This window comes from Cygnus olor, chromosome 3 (assembly GCF_009769625.2).
Source record: "Cygnus olor isolate bCygOlo1 chromosome 3, bCygOlo1.pri.v2, whole genome shotgun sequence".
Taxonomy (NCBI): domain Eukaryota; kingdom Metazoa; phylum Chordata; class Aves; order Anseriformes; family Anatidae; genus Cygnus; species Cygnus olor.
In genome coordinates this window covers 111,452,787-111,470,615 of record NC_049171.1, presented here as the reverse complement: position 1 = coordinate 111,470,615, position 17,829 = coordinate 111,452,787, and the positions used below count along the sequence as shown (strand labels likewise).

General features: G+C 41.1%; 1 long non-coding RNA gene across 5 annotated transcripts in view; it reads left to right on the top strand.

The window, feature by feature from the left end:
* LOC121068125 overlaps nt 1-17,829 on the top strand; it is a 187,148-nt gene that overhangs the window by 131,869 nt on the left and 37,450 nt on the right. For all 5 annotated transcript variants that reach the window (XR_005818627.1, XR_005818629.1, XR_005818628.1 and 2 more), the window contains exon 2: nt 16,448-16,663. This is a non-coding gene — a long non-coding RNA (uncharacterized LOC121068125). The remainder of the gene's footprint in view (nt 1-16,447; nt 16,664-17,829) is intronic.

Here is a 17,829-nt window from a genome sequence, read left to right as displayed (position 1 = left end):
ACATGTGCCCACAGGAAACAGGCACTGTTTCCCTTCCCATTTTAAGGCTGCATCTAAAGAACTATCTGAGCCTAAAGGAGAGAGGCCAGGGATAAACACCATTCAAATAACTTCCATGCAAGTTGAAATAACTCCTAACGGAAGTTGGCAGTGCTAGCTAGATGTGAAAGGCCAGTGCATTTAATGAGTTGCATGTATTTATGCTGGCCACGATGAATCGAAGAAACAAATTAGGACTGCAACCATAATCCAAACCAGTCAGGATTTTCTCTTGTGCTTTGTGGAGCCTATGTCTCCCTCCAGAGTTTAAAGATAGACAAGATGGTATAGGTAATACATATGTTGAGCAGAACATGTGGACACTTGGGACAGCCCGTGCCAAATACATGAATGTTTTACTATCCTCTTTGGGAAGAATCCATAAAAAGCCAGACCAGCAATTTCTGAGAGTTCTGAAAAAGTTATTAAAAAATGGAAATGTGTGTATAAGAAAACTCTTCCTCTTTGAGCAAATGTACTCTATCAAAGGAAACAAAATCATTGAAAGATAAGGCTATCACATCCGCAAATAAAAGCTCCAAATACCTCTGAAACTTGCTTCCCGTTGGTTTCAACTTCTATCTTAATGGAAATTTTTTTTAGGGTGTAATGGTTTGGCACCATTGCAGAGCACAAGACAAAGAAACAGGAGATAAAAACTGATTTATTGTGTAATGCTGACCAGGACTGTTGCATCCCTGCTTTATCCACGTCATCATCTGCTATACTTGCTTTATAGGCATTTATTATGTGAATGGATTATTACAATATACAGAGATAATAAACTAAATTCTGGGAGTTATTATATGCTACCATTCATAAATTTCAAAGTTTCATAGTAACTTTTGTTCTCTTTTATTCATGATCCACAAATCTCTTAATTGCAGTCAGTGAGAAAACCTTTCTCCTTCTAAATGGTCTAATGATTGTATGCAGGTGTTTAGGAATGCTAGTTCCTTTCTTGTTTTCATTTTTCATTGCTAATGCTTAAAGCTAACAAAGTAATAAGGAGAGACACATCTAGGAAAACCATCCAAGTCAGACCAATCCAGCATCCCAGCACATATTACTGACTATGTGTTGGAAGTCACAGCGAGCTTCATTCAGACCTGCCTATTGCTGTAAGTTGAGGCTAAGTGAATTAGATGTGCAGTTTATGTTGATTAACTGCAAGGTGCCAACAGAGCTGCAATGACTGCCGCTGTGCAATGTAGATGTTCAATTCATTTGTCAGCCACCAAAGAACATGTAGATTCTTCCTTAAGATCCACTTACTGAAGTCCTCTTCTTGGGTTCAGCTGGTGTCCAGGTGACTTCTCTGGATCAGCAAAGAGCCCAGGTACGCCAGGAATGGGAGAAGCCACGAGTGCTACATCCCTGCATTGTATGTCCTTGCTGGGAAGGACATCACTGAGGCTTGAACATGGGGGATGCTTGCTGTAAGCTTAGACGCTCATCGCAGACCAGAGTGCTGTTTGGGGAAATACTTTTCCAGGATCCTTATGTACAGGCTTTGTGGTGGACAGACAATGAGGTATCTCAGACTGAGATGTTTCTGAAAAATATTTTTTGGATCTTAGAATGTCAGATTTGTAGCAATCCAACAAAAAAAAAATGGAGGTAGAACTGTTGTTAGAAATGATGGTGTAATGATGATGGGTTGCAATCATGCTGCTCAGTTTTAGTGATTCAGAATCCCACGAGACTGTCTTTGAAGGCATTCATTTGTTAGTTTGTAAGAATTCACATGGCTTTTTTTTTTTTTTTTTTTTATCAGTTTGTCTTTTTATGTGTGATCTGGTTAGGGGCTATCCTTTCCAAGATTTATTTATTTTTCCCACAACCATTAGGGCTATTGATACATGTAAAATGAAGAAACAAAAATGGGACCTTATGGTTGTGGGTTCTTTTTGTTTTTTTTTCTTTTTCCCCTATAGTTTCTTGATTCTAGATGTTGGAGTTTCAAGAAATACACCTGGAGCCTTGAGTCTTACAAAGAAAAATCTGGCAGCACAGAGATGATGATTGCTGACCTACAGTTAGGGACTGACCTGTAGATCCAGTGGTTTACGCATCGCACTGCTGTGAAAGTCTTCCTGTTCTAAGTCTTCCTTTTTCCTAAGGGCTATGCTAGGAGCTAGTGAGCTTTCTTCTGAGAGCCTGAGCAGATAAGTCACATTTGAAAGTTGACAGCATTGCCACTCCCCATTGCAGACTGAAACCAGTCGCGTTCCTAAGGCCACAGCTGTAAAGCAAGTTTGTGGTTTTATTTTTCTTCTTTTCAAGCCATATTTTTAGTGCACCCTATAATAAATCTTCATGTTTTGATTATGTGTAAAAAGACAGTGACTAGAGACAGAACACAGTGCTACCAAAATAAACTTGCTTAATGCACAATGGTCCTGCCACAAGCACGGACTCCCCTCTTTGCCTAAACTTAATCTCATTTGAAGTGGTGCAGGGAGAAACATGGGCAGAAAGGAAGAGTCCTATCCCAATGAAAAAAAAATTAAAAAAGAACACATCTATACACGCTGGCAAAAAGTGCGCAGAGGGTTGCCTAGCAATTCTGCAGACTGTTTGTGCAGTTTGAGGAACGCGTTCTGAATTAGCATGAAGGCGAAGCCGGTTATGCCGAGCTCTTCGACGTGGCAAGTTGGCTACCATTTCCTGAGGCTGAAAGTAGCAATTTTGCTTTCATTGGAAATGAGTCACTGGGAGCCAGTATCGAGATGCAGCTGTGTGGCAGGGCCCCGTGCTGGTGTGTCAAGAACAAGGGTCCTGTGGCACGATGGGGACAGATGAAGGACAGCGGTGGCTCATGCCACTGCTCAGCATGGAGCTAGCACTGGCCATTTTGGAGCTGCCTGGAAGCAGAACAAGTGGCCTGGAGACCCCAACACATCCTTGTGAAGGGAGGGAGAGTTGTGTCCCAGCTCCCACGCAGTGCTGCGTGGTGAGGGCAGAAGCTCTGCAAATATTTGGCGGTATTGAATTATGCAGACACATCCAGCCCAGCCAAGACCTTCCAGAAAGGGTTTTGGTCAGCTGCCATCACTTCTTCGGCCTTGGGCACCTCAAGGCATATTGTACACATCTATATTGCCTTTGCCAATGTTGTGCTTGGTCTTGTGCTGCGGCTTGAACTGTTTCTGTACCAGGCAATGTAGTTCCATGAAGCAAGCTATGTTAGTAGGTGATCTGTGGCTCAGTTGACTGCCTGACAGGCAGGTATGTTGGTTAAGAGCAAAGTTTTTTGAAGTCACGTCTTTACTTTTGGAAATGTAGCCATACACTTAGTAAACCCTGCAGAAAAAAAGTGGCTTTTGAAATCTACACTACTACAGTAAAGTTTGAAGATTAAAAAAAAAAAAAAAAAGAATATTTAGGCATCTTCCTTTAGAAGTATTTTCTTCTATCAAGTATATTTCATTTCATCTTTTTCAGTGAATTTGTTTGTCAAGTCCAAATCTTAGCTCAATGACCCTACTCAATCCTAAAATTCTGGTTTTACTTTTGCTTTTCCTTTCTCTGTTAATTCAGTACAATTTTCTCTGTAAGCTTAGGTTTCTGAAATTCAATATTTTCTCAAGTTTTGTATCAAATAGTGGGGAAGAGGTTGAGGCTAGAGAAAGATTCTTCCTTTTTTTAATAGAAGATGGAAAAAGCATGCCAATATTTGGCAGTTCGGAGTTTACTTTTTATTAGCTTCTTTCCTAATATGTGAGTTGGGTGCATTTCTGCTTTGAACCACTAAGTTTTAACTACCCCTTGAAAAGCTGATTTTATTTCTTTTTTCTTCCACGGCCATCTCTAGCAATTTTCTTTTTTTTTTTTTTAATGAGTTAACTTCCCAGGAATTCCTAGAAATATATATCTAGTCCATAATCTCTAAATGAACCAACATTTCTATTAAACTGTAAGTAAGGTACTTACTTTAGAAATATGTGTTCAAAGGAAGCACTAAACTTCATGGCTCTATCAATACGTACTTATCTCCTAATGCTATACGTGTTTAATATATATGTAAATAAGAGTTATTAGCAGAGATTGCATGTTTGGCTCTAACTGTGGGTACCAGTGGATTACCCTGGGGATCTTTTAAATTCTTCTTTGTTTTATTCCACATGAGAATGATAAGATTTTTATTGAATTAAATTTAGTTTTATTTAAATTATCTTGATATGTACCCAGAAAGTGTCTATTTAAAAGAAAACGTGTATCTGATTTCAGAGACTCAGAATAGATACTTCTATGCTTCTCTTTGCCCACAAGGGAATATGACAGGAACATTTTATTTCAATATTACTTTAATTAAGTAAGAGCTGATATGGAAAGTGTGTAGTGCCCTGTAATTTGATACGGACATTTTCTAACCTTCGAAACAGACTGTGGAAAGCTCTCTGTGTATATCAGTTCCTGGGGTGGGCTGGAGTGGATACGTTTTGAGTTTGTCATCTATTTCTGGTGTCCTGGCAGTATTTTTCCTTATCAAATCCATAAGTTATGTCATTTCTATTTCTGTTCTTTCTTTGAATCAGTCAAGGTTGTAGGGTTTTTTTTTTTTTTTCATTAGCTGTTATGCAATGTCACTTATATTCCTGGCATTTGTGTTTCTGGAAGAATTTGCCTGTCAGTTTTGCATGCTTAGCACCTCCAAAAAATGGAATTTATGAGTTCACTTTGCATACATAGTAACTGCATCCTTGGCTGCGTGTTCACTAATTGAGCTTGGAGCACATAACTAATCCCATCCCAGACAGACTCCAAAAGGGGATGTGCGAGTCAGAAAGTGTTGTAGGGTTGTGTATGGAGAAGCATTTTGAGGTCTGCTTGGGATGTGCTGGTGCAAAGGCTATTTTGGTATAGTGGTGAAGCACAACTGCATCATTCAACTCCTGCATTATTCATGGCTTCTCTTCAGAAACTGACTGTGCATTAAAGCCAGCTTTTCAATGCTAGTGGCTTAAGAAGGATCTTTTACACGAGCCTTGTCTGAAGTTCTCTGCCTCTTGGGGCAACAGGAGTATTTTCCAATACCTCAAGAAAATTGGAAACTGTGGGGATTATATGAGGGGAGAGTGTCTGTTTTCACAGTCTTGGACTTTTAGTTTGGTTCTATATTTTTCAGCATTTTTCTAGGTCAGGTAGATGTGACAAAACCATGTTCATGTCACAGGGAATGACAATTCAGATGTTCCAGTGAGAAATTTCTAAGTAAATCCTGTCGTAGAAAGGATGCAGCAGGATCTGCGTGCTGCACAGATGTGGCGTAGGAACACCACATCTTTCTTTATTTAAAAGAATACCAAACCAAAACAGTAAAACACAGGAAATGTGGGCTTCATCTGTACCATCCTTATGCTCAGCCTGGAGGATGCCCTGCAATCCTCAGGCCACGTGGGTCAGGCTGACAGGGTTGGATCCTGATGTCCAAGAGCAGCCAAAAGCAGGAAGGGTAGCGTGTCAGAGCAAGGGGGTCATCCGCACGACAGGTCTGCTGTCACCCTCACACAGGAATTAGCTGGTGTCTGGCGTCCCACATGGGAACTACCTGCTTCATAGCAGTGGAAGGAATGCTCTGGAAAATATCAATACCAAACTATTAGGAGTTGGTTTTGAAGCAGTGAGCTCAAGGAGCTCCTAGCAGCAGCACACCATTTGCTGCAACGCGGGGAAGTTGGATGCTCTGGGAATTTGGTGAGATGGCAGAACGGAGCCTGCAGATCTTCCCTAACTTTGTGTGCTTCTTATCCACATGTCAAGAGTTTGTTCAAACTCATCGTTCCTCTGTCAGTGTCTACATTCCTGTCACACTAATGGAAAGACACAGCAAATTGATGTGTCTGTAAAGCTAGAGACCATTTGTCTCTTTTCTTAGAGAAAAATCTGCTTTTAAAAAAAATTTAAAAAGAAGTCAAGTTCTATATTGTATTATCCATATCTTGAAACTCTACCAATACAAGCTAGTGAGAAATTTCAGCTCTTTCCATTGTCAAATTTGCTAAATGTGAGTGGGTTGATGAGGTTCCTTTTCTTCATTCAAAGTTTTTGGGCAGGAATTCCAGCTAATATAAATGTCCCTCATGGGCCAGATTAGGTCTCAGTATCTAATCTAACATGAACATTTAAGTGACTTGGATTTTTTCCTGCCTTTATTTTTCTAACAAATTTTCTTTTAATTTTCTTTCAAATCTGTTGATTTTGGGAACTTTTCAGTTGCAGAAAATAGTTTTGTGCATAAATAGATGATGGAAATTCTAGTAATTCAAAGTTTGTTTTCAGACTGACTTAAAAAGAAAAGTAATCATTTTAAAATATACTCCAGAGTGCAAATCACAAGAAGAACCCCTAGGAGTTGATAATGGGAACAATTAAATGTTTCATTTTTCTTGAAATATTGTGAAATAAATTTTAAAAATTGTTAATAAAACTCAATTAAAGTTAATATAAAATCAAAGTTTAATTTAAACCAATAATCAAAGTGAAATATTTTTACCTTAATGAAATGAAAAGGTTTTGATATTGGCGAAATAAACAGTGCAAGTAAGGTAGAATTAGACCTTCTTTCTGAAGCTTTACTTTAGAAAATTAAAAAGCATTGTTGAGATTACCATGGTGGACTTTTTTTCTTTTTTTTTTTTCATTTTTCTTTTTTCTTTTTTCTTTTTTTTCAAAGCTGCATGTTCTGACAGCAGTCTGTTTTTCTTTCATGCACTAGTTCAGCCTAGAAAGTACATAATGCCAGTGCATCATTGTAGTGCCCAGCTTCAGTCACTTGCTGACTTCTTCTCACCTTACTGATGGCATGCCCCCATTGAGGTCAAGGCTTGGATTTTATCAGTCAAGAAAAGAGATTTTGGCCATTCCTTTACTGGCTAAATCAAGAATCCCAAACTGTCTGGATGTCAGGAACACGGTAAGTCACACTAAGTGATGCCTTACTGCAAATGGAAGAGAAATGAGCTCTCCATCTCTGTGTGCCTCTTGGTTCAGGTGCTGAGATGAGAAACATGGAAATAAACCATTCAGTGGCTAGTTCATCCCAGCATAGCGAGGCCTTGGCTAGGATACAGCTAGGTTCTCTGTAAAAAATAGTGTATTAATTTCTGATTTTATTTTATACTGGTACAAACCTACTTATTTCTTCTAATTGCTGGTGTGTCAAACCCCATTTAATTGGGAGGAGACGTTGGCTTTCTTTGTGCATGGTGTGAAGCACCAATGCGTGTGTGGATGTGCCTTTTCTGGTTTGGCATTACCAAATTAAGTGTCAGTTTGTGAAATATTTACTCTATCTGCAGAGCAGATGGAGTGGAAATGCTCATGTGAGTAAATATTTGCCATATATGGACTGTACAATCTGGCTGCATCCTTGCTTATACTCTATAATTTATGCTTTTTAAACAGCAATGAAGAAACCTCAAAAGATTCAGAGGTTCATTTGGATTCTCATAAACACCAAAAGCTTGGATGCTTTCCTCTGCCTCTCGAGGCTCTGCAATTTCAATAAGAAATTTGGTGGAAACAGTTTCTGTAGCAATGCATTTAATGCTTTCAGTTCTACTTCCATCTAGGTGCAGAATATGCAGGGTAACTGCGAGGGAACAGGGGACATTTCACCGCACATTTTTAGACTCTAATACATAGCTCCGTTTGGATTCGGGTCAAGTATAGTGCTCGACAGGCAGTCCAATTTTTACCTAAAAATGTATTGTTCTGATTTGTTTTAAATACCTAATTCTGCTCAAGACCCTGTGTAACAGAAGTCTTATTTGACTACTATCATTGAATGTGTTTTCTATAAACTCATTTACTCTCTCTTCTCTTAGATAATGAACATTTCAAAACACATTCACCAAGTGAAAGTGTAAAGAAATGGGAAAGTTTATTTTTAATTATACTTTTAAATGATTTTATTCTGAAGATTTATTAAAAGGAGAAGAAAACCCCCCAAAGTTCTGAAGGAATATTAGCATAACATGCCTGTAACTCAAGCTGTGTTTAATGAGAGGTGCTGTTTTTTTTTCTGCCATGAGGGCTACAGTCCAATGAGTGATAGCTATGAAAGAGGTCACATACATATTCATCAAATTCGACATGCACATGTAAACTGGTTTTAATAGGCCATGACAGCAGAAGTTGTGTCAGGCAAATAGTTGCACATGTGCTCATTCCCTCGACTGGCATATTTAGCCATTATCACTCTGGTATCCATGGATGAAATATTAGCTTGTTAACTTAAGACCATCAGTTGTTGCTGATGCTTAGTGGCAACCAAAAAAACACAGATTCCCTCTGCAACTTTATTATGTGCAGAGGTAAAATTGAATTATTACAATTTCATTGTAATATTTCCATTTCCTTCCCTTATTTATTATAGAGGATATTTGCAAGTGATAAATTGGAACGCAACTACAATATAAATAAAGGGTCTATTGATTCAAAAATACTCCAAGGATTGGATCCTGTTATTTCCATGAATTTCTTCCACTGTGCTTCTGATTGTACATTCAGAAGGAACAACGTTGCTACAGCAGTAATTTTTCCATGAGCACATAGCAGCGTGTATATTGACACAAAAAAAAAATAAACCGAGGAAAAATACAGTCCTTCAGAATCCTCAGCGCAGCAAGGGGTAAACGACCGGCGCCCTGCCACGTGTAAATCAGCATACCTGCTGGATCCCGCTGGTTTGTTTTGCCTAAGGTGTGACAGTTTGGTTAACAGTTAACCTCTTTTTGTTGTTCTCTTCCACGGCTAAGGAAAAGGAATGCTGGACTTTTCCCATCTTGTAGGGGAATAACGTCTTTCTGCACTGGGGAAAAAAAAAAAAAAGAGCCACTACATACAGAAAAACAGAGTTACTTAAACAATAGCTTTGCATTTGAAGGTAGACGTACTGTATTGCAGTCTCGTCCCCAGAGAGATTTTTTAAAGGCTACACCTTTGGACTGATGTGTTGGATTGGGCTATGATGGTGTGTTTGAGGAAGGGATTTGCATCGCTCCAGCAGCAAAGGTACTTCTGTATGCTACAAGGATGATACACTGGTTTACAGACTTGTTGCTATATGTATGTTAACAAACAAGCTTGAGCAGGGCAAGAAACCTAAAAAAGAGTTAAAACCTTGTAGCATTCTAATTGTGTATGCTGAGGTGTGAATGCCTTGCTTTTTCAAATTGGTTCCCTTGCATTTGTTGAAGGTCTTTTGGAAATATTGAGAGCTAGTGAAAGCAGATGTCAAGCTTGGCCAAATTATGGTGTACTTGATTGTAATTCAAAAGTAATAAAACAAGTCAGCACTGAGGCAACTCATCTCAGCAAAGAAGGAAATAGTTCCCTCTGTAAAAAATTTACCCCCCTTCCATGTGAGGCCAGGAAACTTAGCTGCCCAAGTCACGAGGGCAAAATCTTTAGGTGCAGAAATAAAATGTGGAAGGTGGGTTTTGAACCGTATCCTCTTGTGGCCCATTAGACCTTGACATGGTGGGGAAAGATAGTGGGAAGTTAGAAATAGTTTGTAGGTTTTCTTCTGCACAAGGACAATAGCTGTTTCCCTGTGGATGGTAGTTGCAAATTCTTGGTGCACACACTAATTTCAGCCATGGTCCCTCCTGTATATGGCCCTAAAAGACTCTTTATGCCAGGTCTGGTATGAAGTTGGCCACAGCAGCTTTATCCTGTCTGAGAGTTGCTCTGCTGCCTGGAGGGAATATTCACAAAACGAACCACAGCTGCAGTGAATAACACCAAAGAGCCTTCTTGGGAGTTGAGGTTGATGTTTATTTTAAGAAAGCACACCTCGTCTTTGTGATTTTGGACTCCCACACAGTTGGGAATGCCACGGCCAGTTGAGAAATCTGTAAAATTGGACTCCTGAGGCAGATATATTCATCAGTCAGTATGCACCCCTTTGCATGTCTTGCACTGCTGTATTTTGTGTAAGAAGAAGGATGGAGAATGGTGCTCTGTCAACCATCCCAGCTGCAAGGAGAATGAGATTCAAAGAGGAATACTTAAGAAAAAGTACTGCATTTCAGTTTTGAAGGACTAAATTGAGAGTTATCTGTATTTACACATTTCAGTTTTGAGGGACTAAATTGAGAATTATCTGTATTTACAAAAGGTGACAAGTTTTGAGCAGGTCCTCTGTTTCTCCACGTCATGCCAATTTGTGTGTCTCTAAGTTTGACGCTACATGCTTCAGAAAGAAGAATTAATTAGAGAAGTTGGACAGGAGATAACTGCTACTATTTGTGGGGTTAGTCTTGCTCTAATCATTTAGAGGTGAGGGTGGCATTATGGCCTGAAATAGAGGGCATTATCCTGACCAAAATGCTTCTTAGCATTGCATGCTGCTGCTCCAGGTAGTTTTGAAGTCCAGGTAACAGCCAGTGATTCTTGCCAGTCTTCGTCTCCAGGCTGGAAGACCCTCTTACAGAGCTGGAGTCCCAGCATCTTGGCGTGCAGGTCATTGGAAGACCAGAGTTTGAGTCTGAAGTCTTCCAGACAGCGTCTTCCTATGCAGCTGCATACGAAGAGTCTAGTGCGAGGGGTCATGAGGAAGGCTCTTAGGTGCTGCTGTGCTATAAATGAAGATAATTTAAGAGGAGAGACATTGAGAGTTGACATGAGTTAATCTTTTACTGTTCCTTTATTTTGTATTTGTTAATGCAGCAAGTCTGGTTTCAAATATTTTGAAAAAAGACCTGAGATTGCCCCAGTACTAACTGTGCAAGGAGAAGTCAATCCTATAAAAAGACTTTATCTTTTTATTAAAAAATGCACTAAGTCATGGGAAAATATTCAAAATGAGGAATGATCTGATAAAAAACATTAGAGGCTTGGCGTTGGCTCGTATGAACTTTTCCGAAAGAGAAGGGACGTGTTTGTATATTTCTTATCAAACAACCACAGATTTATTTATATCAATCATTCCTGTAACATGACATGTGAAATTAGCATTATTATTTAATTTTGCTTTTACAGCAACAAGCAACATCATTTTTGATCTCGTCTAGATAGAGGAGATGGTTTCCAAAAGTGCTTTTCAATAAATGGGAAAAATGGCTGCTCCTTAATAATGTAGAGTGCAGTTTTGATTCATCCGGGTTTAAGAGCACAATTTTTTATGGAATCCGAAATAAAGAAGGTTTTTCTAAACCTCCTAGTCATACTAAGAAACCTGTCCTCTGAGCAGGACAATAATATGCTGCAATCTCTGTCATGAAGAAGCATTTGAGGTTTCTCTTCACTTTTGTGACCTCAAATCAACTTTCTGTCTTGAATATATAGTAAACAGTTCCACTGCATTCATTCCAAAAGGCAAGCACATCTGAACTTGCAGTTGAAACTATTTATTTGACTTTTTTTGTTTCTTTTTTGACAAGCTGTTTAGCCTCCTTGATTTATTGGCATGCCGAGTTAAATCATTATTTGAATTTGAGAGAGATTTAGGGGTGTGCTGTGGTGGATATTTCAGCTGTTGGGTAGCCACAGCATTTGCAACTGGAAGTCTAATTAGGGGATGGGGCAGGAAGAGCTGCTTGCATGGTCATTTTTGCATGTATTTTAATGGAAATAAGGAAATACAGCAAGTCAATGGTTAGTGTTTATAAATGTGCATATAGATAAACTTACTGCAACTGTTAAACTCTTCCATAAGAGTTCCATATCTTTATGTTATTTTCCCTTCCTCTGAATCTCTATTTCTTTAAACAACAATTAAAAAAGAAAAAAATCTGCATCCTAAAGTTTTAGGAAAAGTCTGTCAAGTGAGGCTGTCTGTAACCATCTGCAGCACTCTTGGCCATCAAACACCAGCAAAACTGCCCCAAACAGTTGGTATGGCATTTCCTAATGAATGAGCACCACCAGGGAAATGAAGCCTCAGTTTGCTTGCCTGTTATTCTGCCCAGCAGGAGAAGCCCTTTATGCCACTTCTGATCACTTTTTTGAGTCAGTAAAATGCTCCTTGGCACATAGTTTCCTAAAGTTTATGGGGAGGATTTTCCAATGACATGACATGTAAAAGATGGTGTCTTGCATGTGTTTTTCCTTTCTCCCTTTCCTCGCTGACTGCTGGGTCACCGTTGTCTGCTTGAACATACACAGCGTGTGCACTATGTGAATTCACACTTCCTTGGCAAAGGCACCTCGTACAGAAAGCTCACTCCATAAATAACTTGGGCTGTGCGTTTATTCTGCTCTGAAATGCTGTAAAAAATAAAAGGCTACCTATCAAAGTTGTTTGTCTAATAATGGAGGAAGGGGACGATATTGTAAACACTGTCCAAATGAATTGTAGTAACCAGAATAAATGGTGGTTGCTGTTACTGAGCGCTGAGACTGAGCTGAGGCCTTTCCAAATGCATCACATGTGACTTTAATCCATTCCAGAGCCCAGGTCTCTTCCAGCCTCGGAAATTTGATGCTCCGAGGTGCTAAGCCCCCTGTATTGCTATAGAAATCAATAGGGCAGCAGCCTGCTCAGCACCCCGCAACGGTGATCAATCTGTTGCAGGCCTGGTCCTCCAGGCCTGATCCTGCACAGCGTTTCTGTCCACACTTAATTTTAGACAGGGATATACCGCCGTTTGCAGAAGGACCGCTCACTTTAAGTTAACGTGCACATAGGGTTTACAGCACCAGGGTCTTGGTTTGCATTCGGGTTTTGTTTCGATGCTGCAGCTGGCTAGCGTGCCTTCCTTGTAGCAGTCTGCTTGAATAAGGCCACATTTCTCTTTTTAAAATCAGCAGTTTATCTCCTTTTGGTGGATAAGTATTCTTGGCACTGAACTTGTTAATAATAAGCTGAAATAAGGGCTTAAAGGAGTGTGTTTACAATGTATGAATGAGACCATATAGGATATATCCAGCAAAATGCCATTTTATGTGAAAGTTTAAACCAGCAGGTGCTGATGCTCACGCAGTGTCCCCTCAGCAAGAAAAGCGTTAATTCATGAAAGAAACAGTAGGGTGGGGAAGGGGTGAAGGAAAAAAAAATACCAAAACCCACGTTCTTAGCCATCAATATTCGCTGCCTGAGAGGGGCTTCAAACAGCCCTTTAGACACTGCCGTGTAACGGTCAGAAAAGGCACTCTTTGAGGTGACATTCAAACCTCTAATAGCAGGCAGGCAGTTTTGACAAGACTAATTTTCTCTCCTCGCAGGCCAGCGACTTTGCTGCTCGCCTACCTGTCCGCGACAGCCTGGCCGGAGCAGTAACCGAATCCAGTTTGCTGGAGAGGTGGGGGCCGAGGCCTCCGGGTCTCCCCAGCCCATCTGTAATTATATGGCCGGCAGAGGAGTGCCTCAGGTTGCACATTAGGCCCTTGCTGAGATCAGTAATTATAATATCAGTTTTCTCCAAATAGGTCTGACAGAATGGCATTGGTAGCAGAGGTGACTCAAAGTTTAGTAAGTCTTAGGGAAAGTTTACTGTCTCCTGCTGCTTTCTGTCCCACAAATTTGGCTTCTCTAATAACCAGCACTGGCCACAAACAGTAGGAATCCTTTTCAATCACTATTAGCAACACTTCATTTCTGTCATATTTGACCCCTGGCAAGCTGCAGCCCAGCGAAGAGCATTCCCTGCAGAAAGTAACCAGACGTCCAGGATTTACTCTGTGACAAATGACGTTGTTAAGGGCCCTTAAAAAACACTAAAACAAATTCACAGCAGGACTCTGGAAAGCCCTTTACCAACCTCCAAAGGATGTAAGGTATAGGATAGCCCTTATACGGTAGCACCCCATCTTTACCTGTTCCCTGTGTGACTTCATGTTTGCTGGTGCCTCCAGCAGGAAACTGCTGCTCCCCTTCAGTTTTCTTAAAAGCCTGGTGATGCTATTTGTGTTATATACTGCGAAGTTTCCTAACACAGTGATGCCTTTCTCTCACCTAGACATTTTTCATTTGCGGCTCTTTCTGGGTAGTTCAGCAACCCTGTTTTTACTCTGAAAAAGTGAGACACAAGATGGTTATTACAGCCACCAAGCCCACGTCTAGGCAATGCCTTAATTTTAAAAAGTAAAATATCCAAGTTCATCAGGAAACTATTTTTTTTTGTTTTGTATTTTTAACTCTGTTGTGTACAACACTTTTTTGAAGGACTTTTTTGCATACTTAGTTTCTTGTAGAGCCAATTGTGCATTTGAGGTGACATTGCAGACACCAGCATCCACATAATTCACTGTTGTAAGGGTCTAAAATGGGTGCAGCATGACCTTGGGCAAGCAAGCAGCGGGAGAAGAGCTGCTAGGAGACTGGAGCAGGATAAATAGGAGATGCCCAGACTGCTCTTCTTCAGACACATCCAGCTCAGTAGTTCTGAGATAGATCCTGGTTGCTCAGTGGGAGCTGTGGTCTGTTAAGTGTAATGAATACATTAAAAAAAAATAGGAAAAGATGTAGCAAGACAGAAAAGCAAGGGCTTTTGATGTCACAGCTTCTTACATGCTCCTCTCAGCTCTTCTTTATTTCATTTCCTCACCTTGTGATTTACGGGGTGGGGGTGGGGGAGCAACAAAAACCCATCTTGGCTGATGGCTTATGGCCGTTCAGAAACAGTGGTCAGCGGGGTCACCCTGAGTCCTCCTGCATCGCCTGTTCTCCTTCCCACCTGTGTCACCGTGCAGGCCAGACGTGAGCTTGGGGCAGAAAGCTGCCTAGGTGCGGCAGGCACTGCCCTGACCGGGTGAACTGCATTGTTTGCCCTTCCGTGGTATTTTTCCGCTATGCTCACAGTTGACATTTGAACATATTTTGGAGGGCGTGTTGCAGCCGCACCTAAGCCTGTGCCTCAGGCCTGTTGTCTCTGACCTAGGAGCCTTCTCGAGAGCCACACTGAGGGCTGTCCTCTCTGTGCACATCCAGTACCTCCTTATTTTAGGGATTTGTGCAGTGCTTCGCTTAGTTTCAGGATTCCCATGAGCTAGTTGGGGAATGTGTTGGCGACTGAAGGAAGAAGGGGGGCTGTGAACCCACTGAAGAAGTACATTGCTTTTAGGTCAAGAGCAAAAAAGTCTGTTTCAAACAGACCTACATGCTTTCCTTGTACAGTGCCCGCACACTCCTACTTTTGCATGAAAAATGAGAGTTTTGCTGTACTTTCTGTCTTCTGGCCAGTTTATGTCTTCCTTGGCAAACCAGATGTTGGCACATTCATCTTCCCAGAGGCCTGGTCATCTTGCATAAGAACAGAAAACAGGCTGGGTGCACTCAGAATTAGCACAGGCTGACTTGAGAACTAGCTACTGTCTCAGCTGGGCAGCGGCGTTTGCCAGAGAATGGGATTAGGTGAATGAGTATCTGTGGGATGCAAGAGTTGTATTTCTTGGTCATCAGTGCAATGAGAAGTGTATGTTAAAGGGTAACACAAAATTATTACCATTGTATTTGGGCACTTGCAATAAATACGTGGAAGAGAAAGGGAATGAGAGGAAAAAAAAATCTGTCAAGAATTGCTGCACATCTGTGTGTATTTTTTGGGCCTGAAATTGAACATTCTCTAGAGTCTTTGATCCACAGCTTGGTATTTTGCTGAAGAAGGCTAAGCTAGACTGATCAAAAAAGAGCAGTATGAAGAGGGACCAATTACTACTTGCATTGTGCCATGTGAGATTGTCTTCTAGACCTTGATATGCTCTTAATATACCGAAAATAGCGTAAGAAGGTCCAGTTTTGTTGCTGGGAATGTATATACTGAACTGAAAGCATTTTGCAGCCGTCAAGATCTCCTTTAAAAGTACGTTTACGATTTTGTTTTATCTTCTCCATTAATGCCCCCTGCCAAGGCTCATAGAGTGAGTAAACAGAGCACAACAGAGCTGAAATCGTAGGAGACGCTGATGGAGTGCATGGTTTGTATTGGGGTAGATCAGTCAAGAGGACCTTGAGCAAAAAACTCACGTAGGCCTTGCTGTTCAACTCAGACAGAAATCAGGCATCTGGGAAGAAGTGTGTAACCTGCTACTTTCCACCTCAGAGGCTCTAGGTTGACAGACTTATTTACACACCCGAAGTCATGCCGTAGGGCTGCCATCTCGGCCTAGGCTACCATCCTCCTGGCCCAAGTAACCCCTTATCATATCTTGCCAGGCTGGTTTTCAGCTGGCCCAGGTTCCTGAGCCATGCAGCTGTACAAACTCGCTGGCTGGGGCCAGGGAGGGCAGACCCACAAGCAGCCCCCCTCTGGGGGGACATCCATACATGCAGGTGGAACCACTGGGGGACCCCAAAGGTCCTCAGCGTGATCACTGTTACAAAGCCCAGGGGATACCTGCTCTTTCAATGTGTGGGCAGCCGAAGTCCACTCCCAGGAAAGACAGGTTTTACTTAATTCTTTCTGATTTTTTCTCCTCCTTAATGTCCTTAATTGATTTCCTTTCCCTGTGGCTGCAGGCCCGGATTACCAACTTTCCTCAGACCCTGAAGGTACAGGACACTTCTGAAGTCTCGAGGCAATGTAATTAATCAGCTATATGGAGAGATGGAGTCCAGTTAAACTATCAGCCACTACTGGCGATCTGCAGTGGAGCCATACTGATCCTGCAGTACGTGAGGCAGAACTCCCTGTATGAGCCATTAAAAGAAGTCAGATCCTGCTGAGGAGGAGAGGTAGGTCTTGTGCTTAATGCATCGAACTGGGATTCAGGAGGCAGAAGCCGAATTCCTGCTTCCCTGCCTCAGCCTTGCTGCCTGCCCTTAGGGTTGCCACTTACTATCTGTGCCTTAACTGCAAAGTTTCTGCATGCCTGTGTTGCTGTACAAAGCTGTTTTTTCTTAAAGAGGCAAGACGTTTGCCACAACGGAGCCCTGCGATCAATATAAAGTATCGCAGTTAAAACAGAAAGTTGGATATTTGCTGGAATGAAGACTCTTTCTTGGGCTGACCCACAATGCACAAGTTGTGGGGGCTTGTTGACTTGCTGCTGTGCTAACGCCCATTCACACGGCTCGTTTCTTTTTTGCATTGCTCAATTTGTGTGAAAATCTCTGTCTTTACATTTCCAGTAAAAGTCTGGTCTGGGCTGAGTTAACATAAAGCTTGGTGGAGAAACAAGGGGACAGGCTAGCGTTAAAAGAAAGGGAAGCAGAGGTGACTCAAAGTTTAGAGAGCCTTAGAGAAGTTTACTGTCTCCCGTTGCTCTCTATTCGACAGAGTTGGCCCATCTAAAACCAACACTGGCCAGCAGCAGTGGGAATCCTTTTCAATCACCATTAGCAACACTTTTATTTCCATCATACTTGACCACAGCAGGCTGCATCCCAGTGAAGAGCATTCCTTTCAGAAAGCCAGCAGACATTCAAGTGCAGCGGATTTACTGTGTGAAAATAGCATTTTTAGGGGCTTCTGAAAATGTTTAAATGAATGCTCTTTTTTTTTTTATTTATTCTTTCTCACAGCTTGATTCTCAGCTTAGAAAGCCCTTCTTGCTAAACAATTTTAGAGTCTCCTACAGGAGTTTAAAAGTTAGGTTAGTGTTCAAAATATAAATGTCTCTTGCTACTGTGGAACTACTCATTTCTTAACGTGTGTATATTGGGAAAACCAGCATTTGTACCTATTTTATTCAGCGTGAATGAATTAGGATTACTAATGCATATTTTGGAGTTGACAAAAGAATTCTGCACAGTCTTTAAGTTTTTATGAAACTCTGCAGTAATGTTCGTGAGGTTTTCCTGCTCAGACTAGCAAGACAGCCTTCCATAATACAGCCCCATTCAAGTTGAAAAGAGCCAAGGAGAAAAATTTCCCCTGGTTTGGCCCTATTCCTAAAACT